Consider the following 26,067-nt stretch of genomic DNA (forward strand, 5'->3'; position numbering starts at 1 on the left):
TTTACAGGAAAATACGAACGTGTGATGAAAGTAATACTCTAATTTTTTTATTCTGTTCACTATACCGGTTGAGGTATTACATGTCAAGCATATTTCTTGGTCGTCTTTCTCGTTTCACTCTACCACTAGAGAGCTTCGAATTGTAGAGTTTAACATGGCGGTGTGTGAAGTAACTACCTCGGGGCGTGGTAAATATCGTGCCGTAATCGAGTTCTGAATGCGAAGAGTTTGTCGCGACACTCCCAGACCACACAAAGCGCTGCAACATTTGCAATAATCGGACGCCTGGCGTTCACTGTCGGTGATCATCCTACATACAATCCCGAATCGGTGTGATCCAATTTTCATCTATTTCCAAAACTTAAAGAAAAACTTCGATGACATCAATTTGATACTGCTGAAGGGGTGCAACCAGAGATGAGGGTGCCGCTGTGTCAATAAAATCAAACATTTTACAGTGACCATATCAACAAACTAGTTCCTCACTGGGAGAAACGTGTTCGTCGCCAGGGTGTCTGTGTTGAGAAATAACTATGTAGGCATAAAGAATAAAGTGGTACGAAGTTAATAAAGTTTGTTGTATTTTAAAATCTATAAAAGTATTCACATAAAAACTTCGGAGGTATTACTTTTCGGCACGTCCTCATATAATTTACATTTTCAAGCGGTAGAGCTATGCCATTTATTTGTTGTTCCCGCGGTTCTCACTCCGAAGACTCGCTTCGTGCAGCTTTCCACGCTAGCCTGTGCAAGTCACTTCATCTCTAACTACTGCAGCTTACATCCCATTGAACCTGATTTAATGTATTCGTGCCTAGGCTTCAGTCCACAAATTTTACAACTCATATTTCCGCCATTACTCAACTGACGATTCCTTGATATTTCAGGAAGTGGCCTGTCAACAGACCCCCTTTTAGAGAAATTGCGCCGTACATTTATTTTTTCCAAATTCGATTCAATACTTGCTCATTTCTTACTCGATCTACCCACTTAATCTGCAGCATTCTTTTGTCGCATCATATTTCAAAAGCTTCTATCCCATTCTGGTCTGCTCTCCTTATAGTCCGTATTTCACTTCCGTACATTGCTACACTCCTTCTGAAAAGGCTTCCTAACACTTAAACGTATAAACTCATGCCTCTATTTCAGAAATAATATTTTTGCAATAGGCAGCGTGAATTTTGAGTCCTCTCTCCCCTTCGGTCATGACCAGTTATTTTGATGTAAAATAGCAAGACTAATCTACTACTCTATATTTTCTAAGCTAATTCCCTCAGTACTGCCCGACTGAATTCGACTACACTCCATTAACCTCGTTTTGCTTTTTTTTTAGTCTTCATCTTGTAAACTCTTCTCCAGACAGTACCCATTACGTTCAGTTGTTCTTCCAAGTCCTTTGTTGTCTCCTACAGAATTATAATGTCATCGACAGACCGGAAACTTCTTATTTCTTCTCACTAAATTGTAATTCCCTTCCTCATTTCTCCTTGCTTTCCTTTACTACTTGCTCTATGTACAGTTTTAATATCTAGCTTAGGTTAGAACCCTGTCTGACTCCCTTCTCAACCACTGCTTCTCTTTCATTTCCCTCGATTCTGATAAATGCAACCTCGTTTTTGTACAAACTGTAAATGACAATTCCCTCTCTGCGGTTTATTCTTTATCAAAGAAAGAGTATTTCAATCAACGTCGTCGAAAGCTTTCTCTGACTCTCGAAATGCATTAAAAGTAGGTTTTCCTTTCTGTCACCTGTATTTAAAGCCAAGTAGCAGGGTCAGCACTGCCTCACATTTTTCTGCGTTTCTGCAGAAAAGAAACAGATCTTCCCTGAGATCGGCTTCTACCAATTTCTCCATTCCCCTCAGGCTAGTAAACCACGTGTTCAGGTCTTCAGAATACTCACAACTTCATTCAGAGATATTTAAGCAAAACCAGAGCGCAATAAATCATTATTTCCGGTACTCAGTTTTGGTCTATATGACCATCTTCAGAACAGAGGATCATGCGACGAGAGGAGCGGGTGCACGGAGTTGCCGTGTTTACTGTTTACCAAATGGTGCTGGTACCAACTGGTAACAGATAATCGGTACCATTTCGTACACATAGGAACTCCGTGTACATACCACGCCATCTGAGTCTCCGTTCTGACGATGGTCGTATACAGCAGTGGTAACTGGGATTAAAAATAAATAATTTATTGAGGTCTGAGCTGTTTCTTGTTGAAACTGTAATTTACTATCGCTGTGGTTCGTAAATGACGTCAAAAATTATTCACGTTAATTTCCCATGTAAATGAAGCAGGCAAAAAGGAATACAAACGTCTCAAAAATGAGACCGACGGGAAGTGCAAAATGGCTAAGCAGGGATGGCTAAGCAGGGATGGCTAGAGGACAAATGTAAGGATGTAGGGGCTTATCTCACTAGGGGTAAGATAGATACCGCCTACAGGAAAATTAAAGAGACCTTTGGAGGAAAGAGAACCACTTGTATGAATATTAAGAGCTCAGATGGAAACCCAGTTCTAAGCAACGAAGGGAAAGCAGAGAGGAGGAAGGAGTATATAGAGGGTCTATACAAGGGTGATGTACTTGAGGACAATATTATGGAAATGTAAGAGGATGTAGATGAAGATAAAATTGGAGATACAATACTGAGTGAAGAGTTTGACAGAGCACCGAAAGACCCGAGTCGAAACAAGGCCCCAAGAGTAGACAACATTCCATTAGAACTACTGACGGCCTTGGAAGAGCCAGTCCTGACAAAACTCTACCATCTGATGAGCAAGATGTATGAGACAGGCGAAATACCCTCAGACTTCAAGAAGAATATAATAATTCCAATCCCAAAGAAAGCAGGAGCTGACAGATGTGAAAATTACCGAAACATCAGTTTAATAAGTCACTGATGCAAAATACTAAAGCGGATTCTTTATAGACGAATGGAAAAACTGGTAGAAGCCGACCTCGGGGAAGATCAGTTTGGATTCCGAAGAAATATTGGAACACGTGAGGCAATACTAAACTTACGACTTACCTTAGAAGCTAGGTTAAGGAAAGGCAAACCTACGTTTCTAGCATTTGTAGACTTAGAGAAAGCTTTTGACAATGTTGACTGGAATATTCTCTTTCAAATTCTGAAGGTGGCAGGGAGCGAAAGGCTATTTACAATTTGTACAGAAAGCAGATGGGAGTTACAAGAGTCGAGGGGCATGAAAGGGAAGCAGTGGTTGGGAAGGGAGTGAGATAGGGTTGTAGCCTCTCCCCAATGTTATTCAATCTGTATATTGAACAAGCAGTGAAGGAGACAAAGGTGGAATTCGGAGTGGGTATTAAAATCCATGGAGAAGAAATAAAAACTTTGAGGTTCGCCGATGACAAGGTAATTCTGTCAGAGACAGCAAAGGACTTGGACGAGCAATGAACGGAATGGATGGTGTCTTGAAGGGAAGATATAAGATGAACATCAACAAAAGCAAAACGAGGATAATGGAATGTACTCGAATTAAGTCGGGTGATGTTGAGGGTATTAGATTAGGAAATGAGACACTTAAAGTAGTAAAGGAGTTTTGCTATTTGGGGAGCAAAATAACTGATGATGGTCGAAGTAGAGAGGATGTAAAATGTAGACTGGCAATGGCAAGGAAAGCGTTTCTGAAGAAGAGAAATATGTTAACATCCAGTATAGATTTAAGTGTCAGGAAGTCGTTTCTGAAAGTATTTGTATGGAGCGTAGCCATGTATTTAAGTGAAACATGGACGATAACTAGTTTGGACAAGAAGCGAATACAAGCTTTCGAAATGTGGTGCTACAGAAGAATGCTGAAGATTAGATGGGTAGATCATATAACTAATGAGGAGGTATTGAATAGGATTGGGGAGAAGAGAAGTTTGTGGCACAACTTGACTAGAAGAATGGATCGGTTGGTAGGACATGTTCTGAGGCATCAAGGAATCACCAATTTAGTATTGGAGGGCGGCGTGGAGGGTAAAAATCGTAGAGGGAGACCAAGAGATGAATGCACTAAAAAGATAAAGAAGGTAAGTCAACTGGAAGCACAAGCACTGTGTGTCTGCAGTAATGCTACTCGCACAGCGTTGCGAGGCGGCTGGGCCCAGCGGGCAGCGAGCCGTCGCGTTTTCGGTAACACTGGCGAGCCGGCGGGAGGGCGGCCGTCCCAGCGATTCGCGCCGCGACGCGCCGCGTTTAAAAGTTCAGCGGCCGCTTTCGCTTTTCAGCGACACAAAAAGGGAAAGCGAGTGGCGATCGACTTCAGCGCCGCCGCTGCCGCCGCCACAGCTGCCTCATCAGCCATAGCCGAAAAACAGCTGCCGAGCTGACCGAACGCTGCCGCCATTTGTCTGTCTACGGCCTGGGTGCGCGCCGCGTAGCAGATGCGGCATTGTCGAGCAACTCTTCGTCTCGCACCCACGAGTCCGTTATGCGATTCACAATGGAGCACTTACTGATAAGCCGTAAAAACCGGCGATATGGAAATAGACGACAGAAAAATTGCCTGCTATTAAAACATCGTCTTACTCAATAACTGCATGTGAAATATCGCTTCCGGATGAGCCATGTAAGACGTGTATGTTTCTATTGTCTATTGTCAAACCACAATTAATGAAAGATGTTTATATTTTACTAATAGGATTAAGTAGGAATAATTAATATTTGTCATTTGGGAAATAATTGTGGTAGCAGGGAATGTCTGCACCAAAGTGTTGTTGGCGGGAGAGACCGCACATTGATATAATTTTAAAAAGGGCGGGAGAGACCGCGTATGGATACATTTTAAGAAAAGAGCGGGAAAGACCGCGCATTGATTTTGTAATGGTAGTAGGGATTGTCTGCACCAGAAAGCATTGTTGGCGGGAGAGACCGCACTTAAGCGTTCATAGGACGGCAGTAGTAAGCGAGATGTGAAGCGAGTCAGTAGCAGGTCTGAAGCGAGTGGTTGGGAGGAGCGGTGTGCCAGCCAGCCACCAGCTGTGATTTACAAGAGATTATAAACGGATGTACATACACATCAGCTAACTATTATCATAAGAGGATTTTTTTTTTTTTTTTTTTTTTTTTTTTAGGGAGCTCAAGACGACTGGAGGTATATTTGCGCAATGCTAGTTGTAAGATTATTGTAAAAGGAAGACCAATTTGAACGTTTTTAAAATCATTTCATTACCAACAGTAAATATTTGAAGAATCGTTTTCAGAACATAATTTTTTCCAGCAGTATTGCATTACTGATTATAATCCATCCCAAAAACCATCAACGTAAAACTATTTATTGTTGTCAAGAAAAAGTTTAACTATGAATTACGTAACTTCAGTCAAATTAATTAAAGAGTAGCTTCAGCTTTGCTATTAAAGAATGTCAGCTTTGGCAATAAATAGAGCCACTTATTATGACAGCCCACCAGCAGCTAATAGAGTATAGTAAAACAGAGTAAGTATATTCATGTCGCAGTTCGATGTAGCAGTCAAATGGTGACCCAGTAACAGTAAAAAAAGGTAGGGAACAGTTTTGGGTTATTGCAGGTAACGACTGAGGGCCACGACGACGACACATTCTATGTTTCGTCGAAATAATCAGCAAATCACTTTTAATAAGCAACATTTAAGTATCTGTGCGAAGATTGCACCTATTATTATTGAGAAAGAGAATTAATTTCATTTGTTACTATTAAGCAAGAGATAGAAATCCTAAGTGAAGGTTTCATGGTTTAAATGGCTGTGACCACTATGGAACTTAACATCTGAGGTCATCAGTCCCCTAGAACTGAGAACTACTTAAAGCTAACTAACCTAGGGACATCACACACATCCATACCCGAGGCAGAATTAGAACCTGCGACCGTAGCGGGCTCGCGGTTCCAGTCTGAAGCGCCTAGAACCGCTCGGCCACATTGGCCGACAAGGGAAGGTTTCATAGGTTATTGTAGAAGGGAAGGTTGCGTAACAAAAGAGATATAGAGGAGACGGGAAGGTTTCAGCCACAGTACTCTAAAATGAATAAGAAGGCGAACTACTGCTTACTGGCCGCTTACAAGTACAATGTGATATCGAGGAAAGAACTGGAAGAAATGAACATCGAGGATTACTGGTACAGTAGATCCTCGTTTATCTGCACTAGGGAGAACCGCAGGTTATTGGGATAATCGAAAATACAGATACTTTGGAAAGTCAGAAGACAATAGAATGACATGGGTTAAACGCCGTAAACAAATACGTTGTATTTTATTTTCTCAGAAGAAAAGAAATAATATTTTACTTTCAAACAACATTGTAAATTATTAAAAACTAAACGCAGAAAACTAGATGCAGAAGGCCGCCGTCGAACAACCCACAAAATGTAGCACACAAGTACAAAGGCTCTTCCTTCCACGCCGGCCGCGGTGGTCTAGCGGTTCTAGGCGCTCAGTCCGGTCGCAGGTTCGAATCCTGCCTCGGGCATGGATGTGTGTGATGTCCTTAGGTTAGTTAGGTTTAAGTAGTTCTAAGTTCTAGGGGACTGATGACCACAGATGTTAAGTCCCATAGTGCTCAGAGCCATTTGAACCATTTCTTCCTTCCACAAGAACCAGAGATCCGAAACCTCGAACAATTTAGCCTTATTCTGCAAATAAAACGAGAGAACTCGTCTAGGATAACGTACTAATGAATGAAGAAATATGAAACGAACGAATTACCTTCTTTATAACACAGAACCCCCTCACTTTACTGAGGTGTTCAGAAGCTACAAAACTTTTTAAGATGTTCTTAGTACTGTCCTTAATGGCCGATGAAACTCAGCGCTGAAGAAAGGCCGTGACTGGAATCATAACCTAACTTCCACGTGTTTGAAATATAGCACACGAATTTCGTATACTGGAACTCTCAGTAGACCAATTATCAAAGGTCTGAGAATCTCGTTTTATATTATGATGTAACTATGTTACTTTGATCGTTATACACATTAAGAAGAAATTCAGGGAGATCGATCATCTGCTTTCAGATTAACTCTGCATAGTTTCTTCGTAATATTTATCATTTCACGGTAAAAGATCTTTGGAGATTACGCGCGTGCAGCTAAAAGACCTACTTCTATTTTTTCTGTTCTTCTATCACCCTGTCGCCACGCTATATGGATTCCCGTCGCCATCCTATATTCGGGCAATTTTTCTGCTTTAGTCAAAGTAATCCATTACTCGTGACAAAAGTCATAGGATATTTCCTACTTTTGTGTGGGACTTCCATTTGCCGGTGTAGTGCATCAGTTCGACGTGATATGGATTTAATAATTTGTTGAAAGTCCCTAGTAGAAGTATTGAGCCATGCTGCATCTATAGCCGTCCATAATTGCGAAAGTGTTGCCGGTGCAGGATTTTGAGCACGAACTGACCTGTCGCCTATGTCCAATATCTGTTCGGTGGGATTCATGTCGGACAATCTGGCTGGCGAAATCACTCGCTCGAACTGTTCACAACGTCTTTCAAACCAATCGCAAACAATTGTGGCCCGGTAACACAGCGCATTGTCATCCAAAAACATTCCATTTTTTTTTATAGGAACACGATGTTCACGAACGGCTGCAAATGGATACCAAGTACCCGAACATATCCATTTCCAGTGAAAGAACGGTTCGGTTGGACCAGAGGACTCAGTCCATTCCATCTAAACACAGCCCACACCATTATGGAGCCACCACCAGCTTGCACTGTGCCTTGTTGATAACTTGGGTCCATGGCTTCGTGGGGTCTGCGCCACACTCGAAACCTACCATCAGCTGTTATCAACCGAAATAGGGAGTCATCTGACCAGACCACAGTATTCCAGCACTCTAGGGTCCAACCGATGTGGTGACGAGCTCAGGAGAGGCGCCCCTTACCATGTCGTGCTGTTAGCAGAGGCACTCGCGTCGGTAGTCTGCTGCCATAGGTCATTAACCCCAAATATCGCCGTACTGTCCTAACGGATATGTTCGTCTAATGCCTCACATTGATTTCTGCGTAGCGTTGCTTATCTGTTAGGACAGATTACTCTAAGCAAACGCCGCTGCTCTCTGTCGTTAACGCTATTGGCCACTGCCTTGACCGTGTTGAGAGGTAAGCTCTGACATTTGCTATTCCCGGCACACTCTTGATACTAACAATTTCCGAAATTGAATGTCCCAAGCGTCTAGTTCCAACTACCATTCCGCGTTCAAAGTCTCAAAGTCTCGCGCGGCTATAATCAGGTCGAAAGCCCTTTCACAAGAATCACCTGAGTAAAAATATAGAACCGCCAATGCACTACCCTTTTATACCTAGCCTGCCGGAGTTGCCGTGCGGTTCTAGGCGCTACAGTCTGGAACCGCGAGACCGCTATGGTCGCAGGTTCGAATCCTGCTTCGAGCGTGGATGTGTGTGGCGTCCTTAGGTTAGTTAGGTTTAAGTAGTTCTAAGTTCTAGGGGTCTGATGACCTCAGAAGTAGAGTCCCATAGTGCTCAGAGCCATTTTTTATACCTTGTGTATGTACTACTACCCCCGTCTGTTCATGTGCCTATCGCTATCCCATGACTTTTGTCAGCACATCGCCTGTCACAGGCGAAGCGTTTTTCGACTGAGTTACCCAATCACCACTATCCTCGTGCGTAAAATAAGTTCTGATATTCCTTGCCGACTTTGCAGATATCACTCTAAGGGCTGATAGCTGTTTTACGGAGAATTATTTCTTCGCCTCATTTTTCATATATATAAGGCAATGTAATTCAATTCGTGAGGTGGAGGGTACTGTTCAAATTCCCACCTGACCATGTATATTTAGGCTTCCGGTGGTTTCCACAAATAATTTCAGGTAGATTCCTCCAAAAGGTCGGGTCCCCACTACCTGGAAAAAGGGCTACTATCCTCCTCAGATCCTCTACCCTCTAAATTTAATTTTGCTAAAAAAAATTGCGTTTTATTTGATGTTATGGTTGATATTAGCAAGGAAACGTTGTTCTTTAAAAAAATTTTTGATTGGTTTTTTTGAGAATCTGATGTGTCCTATCCGACACACGTGTACAAAGCCTTTTGTAGAACAGTGAAAAATATTATTTCGTGGTTTTAAAATGCTCACATACCGAGCATTAGTATTTGCGTCAAACATTATGCGCGTTAAGGTAACACAAAATGTAAATAACTTTACATAGATGGGTACTTACAATATCTCGACATCATTTTGTCCGCCTTTTCACGCATGCACTCAGGAAACAAAGCTCACACTCGTCACTTTACGCGCCAGACCGCTAAAACTCACAGGAATCCATGCTGACATCTCGCAGACGTCTGGGAAACAACTTAGACATGTGTCTCTGGCGTTACATCGGAGCTGTGGCTAAACAAAGTTCACCAATTTGGTGTGTCGTATACGACACGCGGGATCTGAGGAGGCTATACCATCTTCACTGATACTGATGCCAACGGAACACTAAATCCGTGTTCCGCCTATGTAGTGTTCATTCCATTCGTCACTCGCTTATGGTTAAATCAGTGCGCGGGCAGGTTTCTTTCTCTTAGTCGCCGCCAAGTAAACGGGCGTGCATATATGCGGCACGCTTCTATCGACTTGGAAAGAGCCTGTACCGACGTCACTACAGCAAGGTGACTGTCTGGGGAGGCAGAAGGTCAGGGGAAGGAAAACAAGGAACTCCTGGAGCAGCAACAATGAGAGCAGGCAGCGTGCCAGGTGTACGCACAGCACAGTGGCCGTTGCGTGTAACTGCGTGACGCGCCTACGACTCCACGCGGCGGACGCTCGTCGCATACGCATATGGGCACGTCTCTATGGCTTGCTTCACTAGCATCATCGTCGTTTGCTTGAGTGAACTTTCTTGCGCCACTGTTTGGGAACATAGAAACTTCCGAGACAAATGGTTTCGCAGTAAGTTTCGAAGTTGCACACTATGGCGTAATAAGGGTAATGGGCGCCCAGGATTGACTTCGAATTTAAGCCGCGTCCTCCTTCCTCCCCTCTGACAACAACACTGAAATTTTTGTTGTATTATCATCGCTGCTTCGACTGTATATTCATTTGCTGGGATTAGTACAACTTTAGAATCTACTGAAAGGTACATATTTCAACAATTCTTTTTTTTGCGGTGCAACTCAGAGCATGAAACAACACACAGATCCAAGTCGTTTTAATTGCAACAATAAAACGACTCCTTTGACATTTTTTATTTGGAAGTAATGCAAAGCAGTGGCAAACGAAACAACAAGCACAAAATACACTCTTTACACTTTCGTTAAGTTGACTTGCAACGTGGCACCGAGATGAGGTCTCATTCTGCCTCAGTCCACTTTGGTAAAAACTACAGTATTGAATAATTATTTCATGAACTACTGGAAGCACAAATTATTCAAGTTAAGAAAACGAGGTGGAAGGAAACATTTATTTATTTTGTTTGCCTGTAACTGACCGTTATCAGCTAATGTGGTATGTAACTGTGCACTAGAGGAGGGTGTATGCGTGAAAGCGCTGAGAACCAATGCGGCCGAGTTTACTATGTCAACTCGCCGGTAAGTGGGGCCCATGGGAATTACAGTCTCCCAACGAACTTGTGATGTCGCACTAGTCGCGAACGCTCGGCTACGACCGGAGCCAGGCGGAAAATCGATATCACAATGATAGGGTAGCTATAAAGTCCTTTGCCATATTTTATAGAGAGCGTGAGTATATGTACACGCACAGCTACGAAGTGTTGAAGTTGTCTCAGACAGTAACTCGCTTCTTCCTGGAGGTGATCACTTTGCAGTCGTCATAGGTGCAAGAAGCTCTTTTTAGAGTAGTTTAGAAGGCAGCCGTGGCAAGATGACGTAATGTGATGTGAGATATAGATGACAGATGGTTTGTTCGGTACGAGTATCGTGGGACGCAACGCCTACATTATGGTCCTTCTTCGAGATTTGCTGCTGCTTTCGGAAGTTGCGCGCCGAAATGGTAATCTATTCATAATACTTGAAAAATTAAACAGCGTATTTACTTGAACTTCAAACTAAAGCGTCTCCCAATAGCGTACTATCATTCAATTATTTCACAAGTCTTAATAACGAGCAGAGTAATAAAAAAACTGCCTAACGAAAAGGCAGACGAAGCACTTCGGTGACATTCGGATCGAGCCTAACTTGGATGGCGGGCGAGAAGCGGTTCAGCTATAAGATTAGAGTTGGTTCGGCAGCCTCGGAGGACAATTTGCAAGTCTATTTTGTGAATAGAGCTGGTTTGGCAGTGTTGGAGGACAGATATGTTGCCTGCCGCGGTCGGTGTTAGTTAAGACTTTATTAGCAACCTGTGGTTACTTGGTTCATATAGTTGACAACAGTGTGACAGTAATTACGAAGGTACGCAGTTCATTAGTTTGTTGAAGAATAGAAATTATTCGTCACTCTAAAGCGAAATGTAATTGTGCAGTTTCTCGTGTTCTGTTAATAAAAAGCGAATGGCGTCCCATATAAACAAAGTGATAGGAAATTCAATCATTTCTAAAATAACATTTCCTCGCTAAGAGCTTCTTACAGCCTCAAGGTAACGGATTCACGACCTACGTGCTGTTTTCTGCGCAGTGGAGGACAACTATGGAAGACGGCAGGTTGGTGAACATTTGTTAGAACTTATGCATTCCGCTCAGGGCGGTGGAAGCAAACAGGCATCTCGCGTATACTGCAGTCTTAGTACAAATGAGATCAGTGACACGTCATCTGTTACACAGAGGACGTATGAAGAAGAGAAATATTTTTGAAAGAATGGATTTATCACATGCACGTATATATCACTTCTCTCTAACTCTCTCTATTTCAGCTTGCCGTGCATGGCATGTCTTGCAGTGAATAATCGTTGAAGTCGAAGTGCTTTGGAACTATGAGGCTAGATTTTACTAGCGACAACTGTAAAGTGTAACCGAACAGCGAACTCTGTAAGATACGTGTGAACTGTGAAGGACCAGAGGACTGCATGAGAACTGTGGTAAGTAGGCTGTGAACTGTGTTTGAACCTTTTGTGAACTTCAGTTGAACTATAATATCTGATGCCTAAGTTACAGACGCGCTAGCGGTTTGTGTTTCCATCTTCCTGACAGAAATATTTAAACTGCTGAAGGCCACTGAGTCGGGATAAAGAATATGCACTGTATGGACGATGAGCGCAAAAGTCTACAGTGTTGTACAGTTCCGCTAATCCATGATTGCGGAACTAGTCCATCTTAATTATATACAAAGTGTAAAACTGAAAACTTTTCTTTAAATGCAAATTAGTACATACATGCTTCAGGATTTTTCCCCACTCCTAAGACGCCACACACAAGTTGCTCGATGAATAAAATGGAGGAAAATTGAAAAATACAAAAATGCAACTGGACTGTATAGTCTCTGACATTGCGAATGTATGAACTGCTAAGACTGTCTCTCCAACAGCTGACCTGCTAAGCGTCATGGCATATATGTATGATGGAATAAAACATACTGCAGCTTGTAAAAATATATTGGTGATTTAGGAGTCTCTACCACCCGTTTTTATGCAGTCCACAACGCCTTCAAATACGACAGGCAAGATTTCCATGTCCTCTTACTCGTTGCTCGCCAACAGAAAAAATGAACAGGGCCATTTTGTAGGAAATTTAATGTAGTAAAATTCTGCACTCGGATGTGTTTCCACTAGACGCCGTAGTTTTCGAGTCATTCATGAAAAACGTGCAAAAGTGACCTCCAAATGCGTTCTTCTTCAGTAGCTCGAAATCTATGGCCTCCGACGAAACTATATCCCAAAACAAAATTTATTACATTTCCTACAAAAAGTCCTGTTCACTTTTTTTGTAGGTCTAATGGTTTGCACGTAGCTAGCGGGAAAATATGAAAACTTTGCACATGTTATCTGAAGGTGTTGCAGGTTGTATAAAACCCAGTGGTAGGGGCAGCTGAAAGTTTTGTATGTGTATGAACAGGTTGTTTCTACTTTGTTACTGGAAGATAAATCACTGTCATTAAGATATTGCCTTTCTTTTTCCTCCATCAGTCCCATTCACCCTCTGCAATATTTTTCAAATAACTGTTTTTGTATACTTTAAATTCAGTTCTATTGCATTCAAACCAATTGAAGCCATAAAGGCGTAGATAGGCCATCTGTAAACTCCCCTTGTGTGAAATTTACGTTTATAGGAGTAATAATTGTGGACTTGGGTGTAGCACACACACTTGTGTAACTCCTTTTCCTCCTCATGAACATTATGTTACTACGCATAGCTCACATCATCAAAAACTACCTTAATAGGTGTTCACCGTTTTTCCATAAGTTTAAGAAACGCAACAGATACACAGTACAGAGCCTTTAGTCATCAACAAAATATTGTCCTTCACTGTTTACACAGGTCTGCCATCGCTCGGGTAACTTTTCGATTCTGCGATTGTAGAAATCATATGGTTTTGAAGCAAAGGACTTGTCGACCAGTGTTGGAGAGCATTTTCATCCAGAAAGGGAGTTTCTTGAAGGTTGTTAGATATAGAGCGGAAAATATGAAAATCCGAGGGCACAAGATCAGGTAAATAAGATGGATGCTTGATGCCTTTCTCATACAACGCCTGTACAGGGTGATTCAAAAAGAATACCACAACTTTAAAAATGTGTATTTAATGAAAGAAACATAATATAACCTTCTGTTATACATCATTACAAAGAGTATTTAAAAAGGTTTTTTTTCATTCAAAAACAAGTTCAGAGATGTTCAATATGGCCCCCTCCAGACACACGAGCAATATCAACCCGATACTCGAACTCGTTCCACACTCTCTGTAGCATATCAGGCGTAACGGTTTGGATAGCTGCTGTTATTTCTCGTTTCAAATCATCAATGGTGACTGGGAGAGGTGGCCGAAACACCATATCCTTAACATACCCCCATAAGAAAAAATCGCAGGGGGTAAGATCAGGGCTTCTTGGAGGCCAGTGATGAAGTGCTCTGTCGATAAGGTTTCATAACTAACCTTTTTCGTAGGACTCTCCATACAGTTGATTGTGGAATTTGCAGCTCTATGCTAGCTCTGCGAGTCGATTTTCCTGGGCTGCGAACAAATGCTTGCTGGATGCGTGCTACATTTTCATCACTCGTTCTCGGCCATCCACAACTTTTCCCTTTGCACAAACACCCATTCTCTGTAAACTGTTTATACCAACGTTTAATACACCACCTATCAGGAGGTTTAACACCATACTTCGTTCGAAATGCACGCTGAACAACTGTCGTCGATTCACTTCTGCCGTACTCAATAACACAAAAAGCTTTCTGTTGAGCGGTCGCCATCTTAGCATCAACTGACGCTGACGCCTAGTCAACAGCGCCTCAAGCGAACAAATGTACAACTAAATGAAACTTTATAGCTCCCTTAATTCGCCGACAGATAGTGCTTAGCTCTGCCTTTTGTCGTTGCAGAGTTTTAAATTCCTAAAGTTGTGGTATTCTTTTTGAATCACCCTGTATATTGTTTTTTGTCAGTCTAGCAGAATGCGGATGGGTGTTACCGTGGAGTCACATCACTTCACGTAGTCTTCCTGGTCGTTATTCTCCGGGAAGCAATTCGTAGTACACCACAGTGTCGCTCTTTCATCATGTGCAAAAAATTATCTTTTGTGGATGTGTGCACGTCTTTGTACTGGGAGTCACTGTATTTGAGTTCGACGATTCCTTTCTTTTTCTTATGTTAGCATAAAGGCAACATTTCCCGTCCCCAGTAACAACGATACAGGATAGGAATGATCGGTGTTGTTCACGAGCCAGTTGATGACAATCAAGCACATATGGCCACCTGCTTATTTCTGTCATTTTGGCTTAGAGGATGCGGTACCGATACCCGATTTTTGAACATTCGCCATTGCATGCAAATTTCACACGTTAGTGAAATGATCGCATTCGTCACATTTCCCAGTTCTCGAGTACAGTGACGTGGATCATCTTGGATTAATGCGTTGAAATGATCCTCATCAAACCCCGGAAGTCTTCCTAGGCGTCAAGAGTCAATATTGTCCATACGCTCCACCTTAATGCGACAAATTCATTTTCTTGCCATACTCTATCCAATGGCACTATCCCCATACATGGTGCAACTGTTTCTGGTCGCTTCTGATGCTGTCACCCCTACTGAACTCAGACAGAAGATATGCAGGAAATGCTCGGACTCCTCTCCTTGGCACTCCATTTTCTAGCGTTCACAGCTCCACTCACTATCTCCAAATGACAAAATGACAACATGTAAACTCAATTACCAACAGTTAACTAGAAACAAAAAATGACAACCGATAAATAAAACCACAGCAACCAAAATACCATGATACAAATCAAAAACGCTACGAACTTGTGCACAAACCTACTATTTCAGCTTGCTGCACAGTTGATCCCCCTATAAGTCAGTGAACTGCACCGTTACGTGGAACATTCCCTAACTGCAGTATAACTTCGAGGTCTACGAGGTATGCCTGTAAAATTAAGGGACTGATGCTGTTACAGAGTAAGTACACGTGGGTCAAAGATGACGGACCAATAGCTGTGAAGCGTGAAGCCTCCTCAGTTAGCTGTGGCATCTTTGGTGTCTGTTTTGTCGGATAAATATAAGTGTAATAACACATCAGTTTCACTTGGAAGTTGGAAAAACTGCCTCTGAAACCTGTCTTTTACTATAAGAAGTTCATGGCGAAGACTGCTTATTACATAGGCCACACAAGTTTTTCAGTCTTCGGAGCGATTCTAAGATGGTCGAGACGAAGCTCAAGATGACTCATATCCCGGACGCTCTTCAACATCAGAGACAGTTGAAAAATCTAAAAAGTGGGTAATCTGCTTCGATATGACCGTCAGTTGAACCCTGTGTGCTGAACAGTAGACAGTGAGAAAGGATTCGTAAGGCAAATTTTACATTACCAATTTGACATGAGGAAAGTGGGTCCGAAATTGATTCCGAGAATTCTCAAGATCGAAAAAAAAGAAGCTCGTGAAAACACTTGTACTGACACTTTGAATACCACTGAAAATGATTCTAATTTCTTGGAAATGGTGATAATATATTAAAAATCTTGGTTTTTCACTTATGATCCAGGAACTAAGCGCCATTCCACGCACTGGAAGAGCACCGCTTCATCAGAAGTATAAAACTAGAATGAGCAAATTAAGATTCAAAGTGATGATCCAATTTTTTCTGTATTCATTGAGCTGCATATCTTCACTGGGTTCTTTAAGGTCAAACTAATAATCAACATTGCTAATTTTAGTTTCTTGCTCAACTCAGTGAGGCAATAAGAAAAAAAAAAACCCAAACTGTGGAAGAACAAATCATGGGTTCTGCGTCAAAACAACGCACCATCTCATACGGTACTGTCTGTTAAGAGGTTTCTAGCAAAGCACAACATCCCAATGTTAGACCATACATACTATTTAACTTACTTAGCACCGTGTGACTTACCTATTCCCTAAAGTCCAATCTGTATTAAAAGGAACAAGATTTCAGTCAGTTGAAGCAATGAAAGGAAGAACGGCACACGTAATTATGACCTCACAGACAAAACTTCCAGCACTCTTTCCATTTACGGAAAATTCGCATGGAGCATTCTAGGGTTTGAGGAGGGGAATATATTAATGGTGACAATAAGTATATATGTATGTTTCTGAAACAAAATATTTTACAGCAATAGCCCATTATTTTATCGCCACACCTCGTATGTCATATGTTATACGAACATTAATACGTTTCAGTCCACTGACAGTCAGTTGATACGTAGTATTGAACAGAAGCATCCTGAAACGATTTAGGTGTGGTTGAACGAGTGGCACAGATGTTGGATATAGTGGAAGCTCAAAGTCTGGAAACAGTTCAGTGTGCTTCCTTGATTTTCACTCAAACGTGTCAAGAGCTCCATTAGGGATCATGCTGCATGCTGAGTCAATTCTCCTGCTGCTAAAATGTATGAGGCACTTCATACTTTTGTATTGAGGTGGAAACAAATGAAAACTATGACAACATATACAGGCTGAAAAGTATTTAAACCGACAAACTCTGGAAGGTTGTAGGGGACATCAAAAGAAATATTTTTCCCTAATGTCATTTTTTCGTATGAGGAGTATTTAAACCAGTAGAGGAAGATTTCTCTGGCGGCAAATTAATTAAACCAACAAACACTTTTCCATTTTTTATGACCAAGAGACAACACATTAACACAACCTAATTTCAATTACAATAAATTTTCAAAAATGCCTCCATTGACACGTAAACAAAGGTTACACCATCGGATCATGTTCTGTCTGACACGGGCAAAAACCCAAGGAGTATCTGAATTGTTCCTGCTGCTGCTACTATCCGGGCAACCAGATCCTTTTCTGATGCAACAGTAGTTGCGTAAACAAGGTTGAGCATCTCTCCCCACACAAAAAGTCCAGAAGGGACTTATCTGGGGATTTAGCAGGCCATGGTACAGGACCACCTCTGCCAATCCACGTTTCTGGAAACCGTCGGTCCAGAAATCGACGCACACGACGACTGAAATATGCTGGCGCTCCGTCATGTTGGAACCACATGCGTTGTCTTGTAGCGAGTGGGACGTCTTCCAGCAATTCTGGCAATGCTCTGGCGAGAAAATTGTAATAGCGCCGGCCATGTAATGGCCTAGGTAGCAGATAAGGCCCAATTAAACAGTCTCCAATAACACCGACCCACACATTAACGAAGAACCGCACTTGATGCGCGCTAGTAATTGTTCCATGTGGGTTATCCTCACTCCAAACATGCGAATTGTGCATGTTCAAGACTCCATCACGGCCGAACGTAAACAACATAAGAGGATGGAAATGGATGCATTTCTCACTGTTCCAGGTACCACAGCGAAAACTGTGCTCTGGGTGGATAATCAACTGATTCCAGGTTGTCGACACGCTGTAAGTGAAATGGACGTAACAATTGGGCTCGAAGGACTGTTCTTAGATTCGTCTGATTCGTCCCCATGTTACGTGCAGTTGTACGAGTGCTAATGAAGGATCCCGCTCCACATGCTGCAAGACAGCTTCCTCAAATTGCAACGTTCTTACCGTGCGACGGCGTCCCTGTCCAGTGATCTGCTAAATGGCCCGGTCTCACGCAGACGTTGGTACACAACAAAGGTCGCATGATGCGTGATACGGCGATTAGGATATTGTTGTTGATAAACACGCTTTGCAGCTCGTCCGTTGTGGTGCGCTACGTAGTACGCACCAACCACATCAGTGTACTCACTCCAGGTGTATCGCTCCATTAGTAAACAGAGACAATGCACTACTACACTTGTGGACAGCAGTTGCCTACACTGAAGAGCGTAATACACCCTCTAACAACTGAAGATCGTAATACGGCCTCTAACAACTGAAGATCATAATACGGCCTCCACCGGTTTAAATAATCCTCATAGTAAAAAATGACATTAGGGAACAATATTTGTTTTGATGGCCCCTACAACCTTCCAGAGTTTGTCAGTTTAAATACTTTTCACCCTGTATACATAATAATAAACATTGGGAAATACGAATGGCTTAATACATACAGTTGACTGCGCAAGTCAGAATATTTTTTTTTTTTTTTTTTTTTTGAGTTGGTGGATCTCTTATCAATCAAGCTTTGACTGCTGCATGCAAAGCACGACTACGAAAACCATCTGACACCTTGTGAGCTTGAATGTTGTGGATGAGCGTTAGGGGTAGGTAACTGCAGTGCCCTGGAAATTGCGATAATTAATTTCACTGGCAATATTGCAGGCTGTCCCCATACCCCAGCTCAGCCACCCTGGATCGTCATCTTGGAGTCTGATGTCATCGATGATATCCTGGACAACCATCTTTGACTGTGATGTCATATGGCTGTGCTAAGGTCTGCCATCTTGGATTATTACAGTTGTCCTAGATTCTATAATTAGCAAAAGTGATCTACTAGCATTGCAGTTTCATGGGAAAACCCCTAGGAGAAGTGAAATCTGAGAACCATGCAGACTGCACCACCATATAAAGTTTGTGAGGTATAAATAGTTCCTACAACGGTTACATGACGTCAGGGAAACAACAAGTAGGATAAGACTGTTCAAACTGAGAGGTATTTAGTGACAGCGCTGAACACTTGTATGCCACGATACCGCATCTGTTGATAGCAACATATCAGTATTATCAGTATGTGAGTGCTGCAGAACTTGTACTGACTTGTCATGTTGGATTTGTAGTCTACCCAACACCTCTTACAGAACTATTCAGCTCGCATTGATTGAGGGAATTTTGCGGTAACATGGGTAATGGGTAATTTGTTACAATTTTTGCTAAAACAAAGACATTTTGTTACAGTTTTGCTGTGGCATGAGGCATTTTGTTGCAAGTTTGGCTGTAATTTGTGGTAGTTTGTTACAATTTCAATGTCTTTTTTTACAGTTTTGTTGTAACATGGGGCAACTTGTTACAGTTTTACTGTAACACACTGACCTTAGGAGTGAACTGCAATGTACTCTCTACGATGCAACAGCGTAAGTTAGCATCATCATCCCACTGCATTTATTAATTCTTTAATACAATCATCCAAAATTAGTCACATGTAGGTTAAATGGTCACTGTAAAACGCATAAATTGTTCAATTTTCTGCCATATTCATGTTCCATATAATATATTCAATGTCCAAACTTCATCTAAAATACGAGGCCTGTTCAGAAAGTAATCTCCGATTGATTGCCAAATTGAAACCACAGTGAACATCAGAAATGTTTTACTTGTAACAATTAGCTACACCTTTCAGCTACTTCTCTACGTAGTCGCCGTTCTGACTTAGACTTTTGTCATAGCATTGTACCAACTTTTCAATAGCCTCATCATAGAACGCAGCCGCCAGTGCTTTCCGCCAATTCTCCACGCTGGCCTACACCTCGTTGTCTGTGTCAAAATGTTGTCTTCAAAGACAGCGGTTCATGTGACCAGAGATGAAACTCAGGGGGAGACAATTGCGGACTGTATTGTGGGTAATCTCACATTTCCATTTGAAAAAGATGCAGGAGCATCTTCATTGCCCCTGCAGAATGCGGCTGAGAATTGTCTTGAAGAAGAAACAGCACGACAGTTATGTAATGTTAGCTGCATAGCTTCAGGCGAAATTTCTCACCAGGCCCTCGTACTTGGCGGCAGACACTATTTTCTAGACATCTTTACGCACTCACTGCTAGCTCAGAAATGAGAAGAGCGACGTGATGCTAACTGGGGTTATACTAGAGACACTACCCAACACATCTGTGCAAAGCTTTATCGGATTTTCATAGTCGTTTCCATTTCGCGACCGATCGGAGCTTACTTTCTGAACGCCCCTCGTATTTCAGAATAGCCTTCGAAACATCAGTGTCCCCACAGCCTCGAATAACTTTAAGTATGGCAACTGTCAGAAATGTTTCAAAGTCTAATACAGTCAACACACAAACTAGCAAAATTTCGCCAAGTCTGCAAATGTCGTCATTTCACCACTTATCTCTTAACCATCAGAATGATGGTTAGCAAAAGACTTCCTGGACATATCTCCTTGTAGAAGGAACCACACTGCCGTTTTTCAGAAGTGATTCAGAAACGCTGAGGCAATTTGAAAGATCACTAAAATACTCTCCGTGCTAGCCGATAGAAGTATCACCACCCCAGAAATCGATTGCGACCATGAAAATATTTTGTATATCAGTCACTGGAGATGTCAGATATCGTGTATAACGTATAACAGCTACAATTCATGCAAGAAACAGCTTTAAAACCACTTTAAAATGCTATGCTGGCCTCCCATTAGATTGCTTTCTGTTTGCAGAAAGTATGATTCTTGTTTAACGTATCTTGTGCACCAGTATCGTTAGAGATAAAGCACTAGTACCAACTGACATGGGTATAAATCTGCAGCGATCTTCTTAAAGGGGCCAGAGACGCTGTTGGATGTATGCAACTTCCAGCATATGAGAGAGTGACTTAGAATGCCGTGGAAAGTGTAAGCTCACTATAAACTCATCTTGATAACAATACACTGCATGCAGAAGAACAATAGCATTTGGGCGTTTCAGATCACGTCACAACGCAAGGTTTAGACACTGAAGATTCAATTCTAATAATGTGTATGACACTCTCTCTCACTTCCATAACAATAGCATATGACGACAATTTCTACTAACCAGTGGCTACGTCCTTTCAGAGACAGATGTCTCAGTCAATGGTTTTTCGCTGCATGGAATGACACTTTATTTGTAACATCACACACATCACAGGCTGCTCTGACGTTCCGATCTTACAGTCCACATGATGGAGGATAACTCTAAGTTCAACGACTGTCAGAAATATTCCAAGGTCTTGCTATAGTCGAACATATTTCGATGTCTCACAACCTAGTAGGATTGTAGAATTCCCTTAAGTCTGCACACATGTGGTCGTTTCGCCACTAATCTCCCAACACTTGTAACTTTGACCAGTGAAAGATTTCCTACACAAATGCCCTTGTTGAGAAAATAACACCCGCATTCGTTCGATACTGCTTAAATCTGTAGAAACATCTGATGTCACAAATGCAACGTAAAACATGAAATGTGAGTAGAACCCGTAGATGTAAATGTTACTGTCTTGTGTCATTTGCTGAGTTTAAAACTGAGTCGATGAGTACATAAGATTCTTAAGTGGACATATTCAACGGAAGTGAGCGGGTTGAATGCAAAAATTACGCTTAGAATAGGATTCTAAACTTGGAACATTTTCAATCCGACAACCATGCAGCCTGCGTCCATATTCCTTAAGTCCAGCGTTGACCTCGAACGCCATAGGGCTGGAGAAAGCTGAGGAAACTCGACAACTATGCGGGCTGCAGCTGTATCCTGGTGTCTACCATCTTGGATCAACATCTTGGATTTTGATATCGTAGGGCTGCAAATGCATACCGCAGCCCGTCACTCAGTGTGGCCGAATCTCCAAAACATGGCCACAACCCCGAAAAATGAATTTTCGATTCTGGGAATTTGAAGGGGTGGGTTGAATAGGAGAACGATTGGTGCATCTCACCCCAAAAGGATAGATCTCTAACTTCGATACCTGTCGAAATATGTCAGTTCAAAGGTGATCTTCGTCGAGAACACACGCGTCGCTATGACAACTAGGCAAATTTAGGCTCCGACAGGCACTGGTGCAAGAACGGGAGGCTATACCCCAGCAGCTGCTCGACCACCTGATCCAGAGTATGCCAATCCGTTGTGCGACCTGTGTACGTGTGCAAGGTGATCATAACCCATATTGATATCGGGGTACATGCGCAGGAAACAGTGGCGTTTTGTAACATATGTGTTTCGGGACGGTTTTCTCAACTTATCAGCAATACTGTAGACTTACGTTGTGTGGCACCACAGTCTGCATTTATCCTTAATTTATGAGCATGAGTGTATGTTTCCCGTGCAACACGCTTACGATATTTGACTATTTGTCTCTACTTAATTTGTTGTTAATGCTAGTCTAATATTTTTCACAAAGGTTCGGATGAAAAATACGTGAAACTCACACGGCAATAAGCATTCAACATTGTTAAACACCAGTTGAATGATAGCCTACCTGCATCAATTCCTTACCTGCAGGAACTTCTTTCCGAGAAAACTGATCGACCATTGCAGGTACCGGAGGATATGAAAGTCTCTCTCGCCTCATCGTTTGGTAAATTGAGAAGAAAGTAGCAAAAAGATAACAGGACAGAGCGTCCCTTTTTGAAACAGAACAGTGAATAACTTGATGCAACCATTTCATTTCCGGCACCTATTGTTAGTGGCAAGTATCGGGCTCACTGTGACCTGCCATCGACCAGTAAAAGCAGTGGCCCTCCTTCTGGGGAGTTTGCGTCTTTGACCAATAGGTCGAAACCCAGAGAACCCATTCAGTTCGTGAAGCTTTAACGCCAGAAGAGTTAGCTTATGCTACTCATGAGCCTGCGTTCCACAGGTCAATTGGATGCTACAAAGGTTGTTTATGAGACAACAATGACCAGTTCATCGAGAGTCCAAATATGGACAGGCCTTTGAGTCGATCGCGACAAGCGAGATAACTTTGTCCGCCGAAGTCGCACTTCCACTGTACGTTGAACACAAATCCATAAAGAGTCAACATAAGGGATTGAGAAGGCCAGTAGGGGGAATAAGTGTAAGCTGTATCCCTCCTACAAGAAACTGGCGTTGCTATTCACCTAATACTGCTATCACCGTCACAGAAACAATGGCTGAAGTCCAACTACAAGCGTTATTGGACCATACAACCGACCGTATTTTATTACGGCAAGAGGATATCATTCGTAGTGTGGATCAAGCGAATGTAGCCACTGGCAATTCATTTGCAGATGATGCAAGTTCTTGACAATGTGAATATAAAGAAACACTTGAGAATGAGTACCCTTACAGCTTATTTCTGTGGATCCATGAACAGAAGGAGCAGTCGTGAATTGAAAGAATTCTAGACCTTCGTCTCCTCGATTTTGTAGGCCATTGAGATTACAATTTTTGCGTGAAACCACAGAAACTACGGTCAGTGACGTACAGTTTACTGAAAAGTCACTTGTTCCCTTTGAAAATATAGTGCATATAAAAGAAATCACGATCGATGGGAAAGTATGCAACACATTCACATCCACAAACTCTTCGCAACGATGCTGTTTATGTGGGAGTACTAGTAAGGATTTCAGTAACATTGATGACGTTTTACAAAAAGAAGTCAACGAACAGAGTCATTACACGCTTGGATCAGGTTTTTCGAATGTTACTTGCATTTGTCACACAAACGTGGGAATAAAAAATGGCGATCACGCAGAGCCGTAGAAAAAGAAATGACAGGAACGCGCAAGAAACTCATTTCAAAGAGATTCAGCTGAAAATTGGAATATATTGTCGATCGTCCGAAACGTGCCTACGGATGTACCAATGATGGAAATACAGTTCGACTCTTTTTCGAAAACTCGAAAACTTCTGCTCTCATAACATCATTGGACATAGATTTGATAGAATGATTTCACGTCACCTTGCAAGTCATTTCGAGTAGACATGGAGTCAATACTGATGAGATTCACTATTACATGCTGGCAACAGCGAGAAAATTCTTTGAGCTGTATTCTTGTATTATATGGCCACTACAGTGCATAAGCTATTGATTCACAGTCCACAAATAACAGCCCACGCATTTTACCCATCACTCTGTTATCAGAAGAAGCCAAGAAGCGGGAAAAAAGTTATTAAAATACATCTGGAACAATTTTCCTGAAGGTGTTCACCAGTAAAGACAATGGAAAATGTTCTCACGCGGCTTCTGATAACTTTCGATTCGTATACATCCAGTATTAGAAAACTGTCACAAAAACATGAAGCGTTTGTCGAAGGAAGCAACAGAGCTATCACTGTCCCCTGCAATTCCAGTCATACAATTAGAAAACTGTCACAAAAACATGAAGCGTTTGTCAAAGGAAGCAACAGAGCTATCACTGTCCCCTGCAATTCCAGTCATACAACGACCGGCCATAGATGATTCCGATAACGATTCTGACTCTGAGGACTTCGACACCGAAGCTGATTCGGCTTAATATGTACAAAACCAATCACATCATTTTGTGTGCAGCAGAAGAACATCTTCAACATCAATCACGTTGCATTTTCAATGTTAAGACTTATTGTTTTTAGTAGCTACTCTTACTATTTTTACTATCATAACAGTTACTTCTATAGCTGATTATATTATTACCTTTATTACTTATATTTAATCACCGACTTTGAAGTTTGTTCCATTATATTACTTTATGGCAATTTCTGTCTTACTGAATAAGTGTTATTATCCAATACATTTTTGACGAATACTCTGCTATTTTGGTGTAATAAACAAACCACGTTGTCACTGTGTTAATTGCTGTAATTATTGATCACCAAATCCTCTATATACACTATTAGTAATAAATTATGACGGGTTTTCATATGTCTCGTTGCCATGTTGGATCAAATATTTTGATTAGACCACATTTAAGTTCAAATTCGTTATCAGCGAGCACAAAAACACTCGTGTGACGCGTTTTGTCTGAACTAATAGTCTTCTAAGAATTTCGGCCACTTTCTGGGGATTCTGCCCCACTGTGCGCCATGTTGGATCCCCATCTTGCATTCTTTGCATTTCACAACAAAAGGAGGATATAAGATGAACATCAACAAAAGCAAAACGAGGATAATGGAATGTAGTCAAATTAAATCGGGTGATGCTGAGGGAATTAGATTAGGAAATGAGACACTTAAAGTAGTAAAGGAGTTTTGCTATTTAGGGAGTAAAATAACTGATGATCGTCGAAGTAGAGAGGATATAAAATGTGGACTGGCAATGGCAAGGAAATCGTTTCTGAAGAAGAGAAATTTGTTAACATCGAGTATAGATTTAAGTGTCAGGAAGTCGTTTCTGAAAGTATTTGTATGGAGTGAAGCCATGTATGGAAGTGAAACATGGACGATAACTAGTTTGGACAAGAAGAGAATAGAAGCTTTCGAAATGTGGTGCTACAGAAGAATGCTGAAGATAAGGTGGGTAGATCACGTAACTAATGAGGAGGTATTGAATAGGATTGGGGGGAAGAGAAGTTTGTGGCACAACTTGACTAGAAGAAGGGATCGGTTGGTAGTACATATTTTGAGGCATCAAGGGATCACAAATTTAGCATTGGAGGGCAGCATGGAGGGTAAAAATCGTAGAGGGAGACCAAGAGATGAATACACTAAGCAGATTCAGAAGGATGTAGGTTGCAGTAGGTACTGGGAGATGAAGAAGATTGCACAGGATAGAGTAACATGGAGAGCTGCATCAAACCAGTCTCAGGACTGAAGACCACAACAACAACAACAGGACAATTCCTTATCTGGTGTTATGATACCATGGAGGATAGCCTCAAGTCAACCCTCTCGGATTTTGTGCTTAAGACAATTGTACAATGTCCTCTAAACGCCCATCTTGTATTTTGGGATTTCCCGCCATTTTATACGGGCCGACAAGTTCCAAAAGCCTCCAGAACGCAACGACCTGGACGACAGCCGCTAGGCGA

The sequence above is a fragment of the Schistocerca nitens genome, chromosome 1, assembly GCF_023898315.1.
Source record: "Schistocerca nitens isolate TAMUIC-IGC-003100 chromosome 1, iqSchNite1.1, whole genome shotgun sequence".
Taxonomy (NCBI): Eukaryota; Metazoa; Arthropoda; class Insecta; order Orthoptera; family Acrididae; genus Schistocerca; species Schistocerca nitens.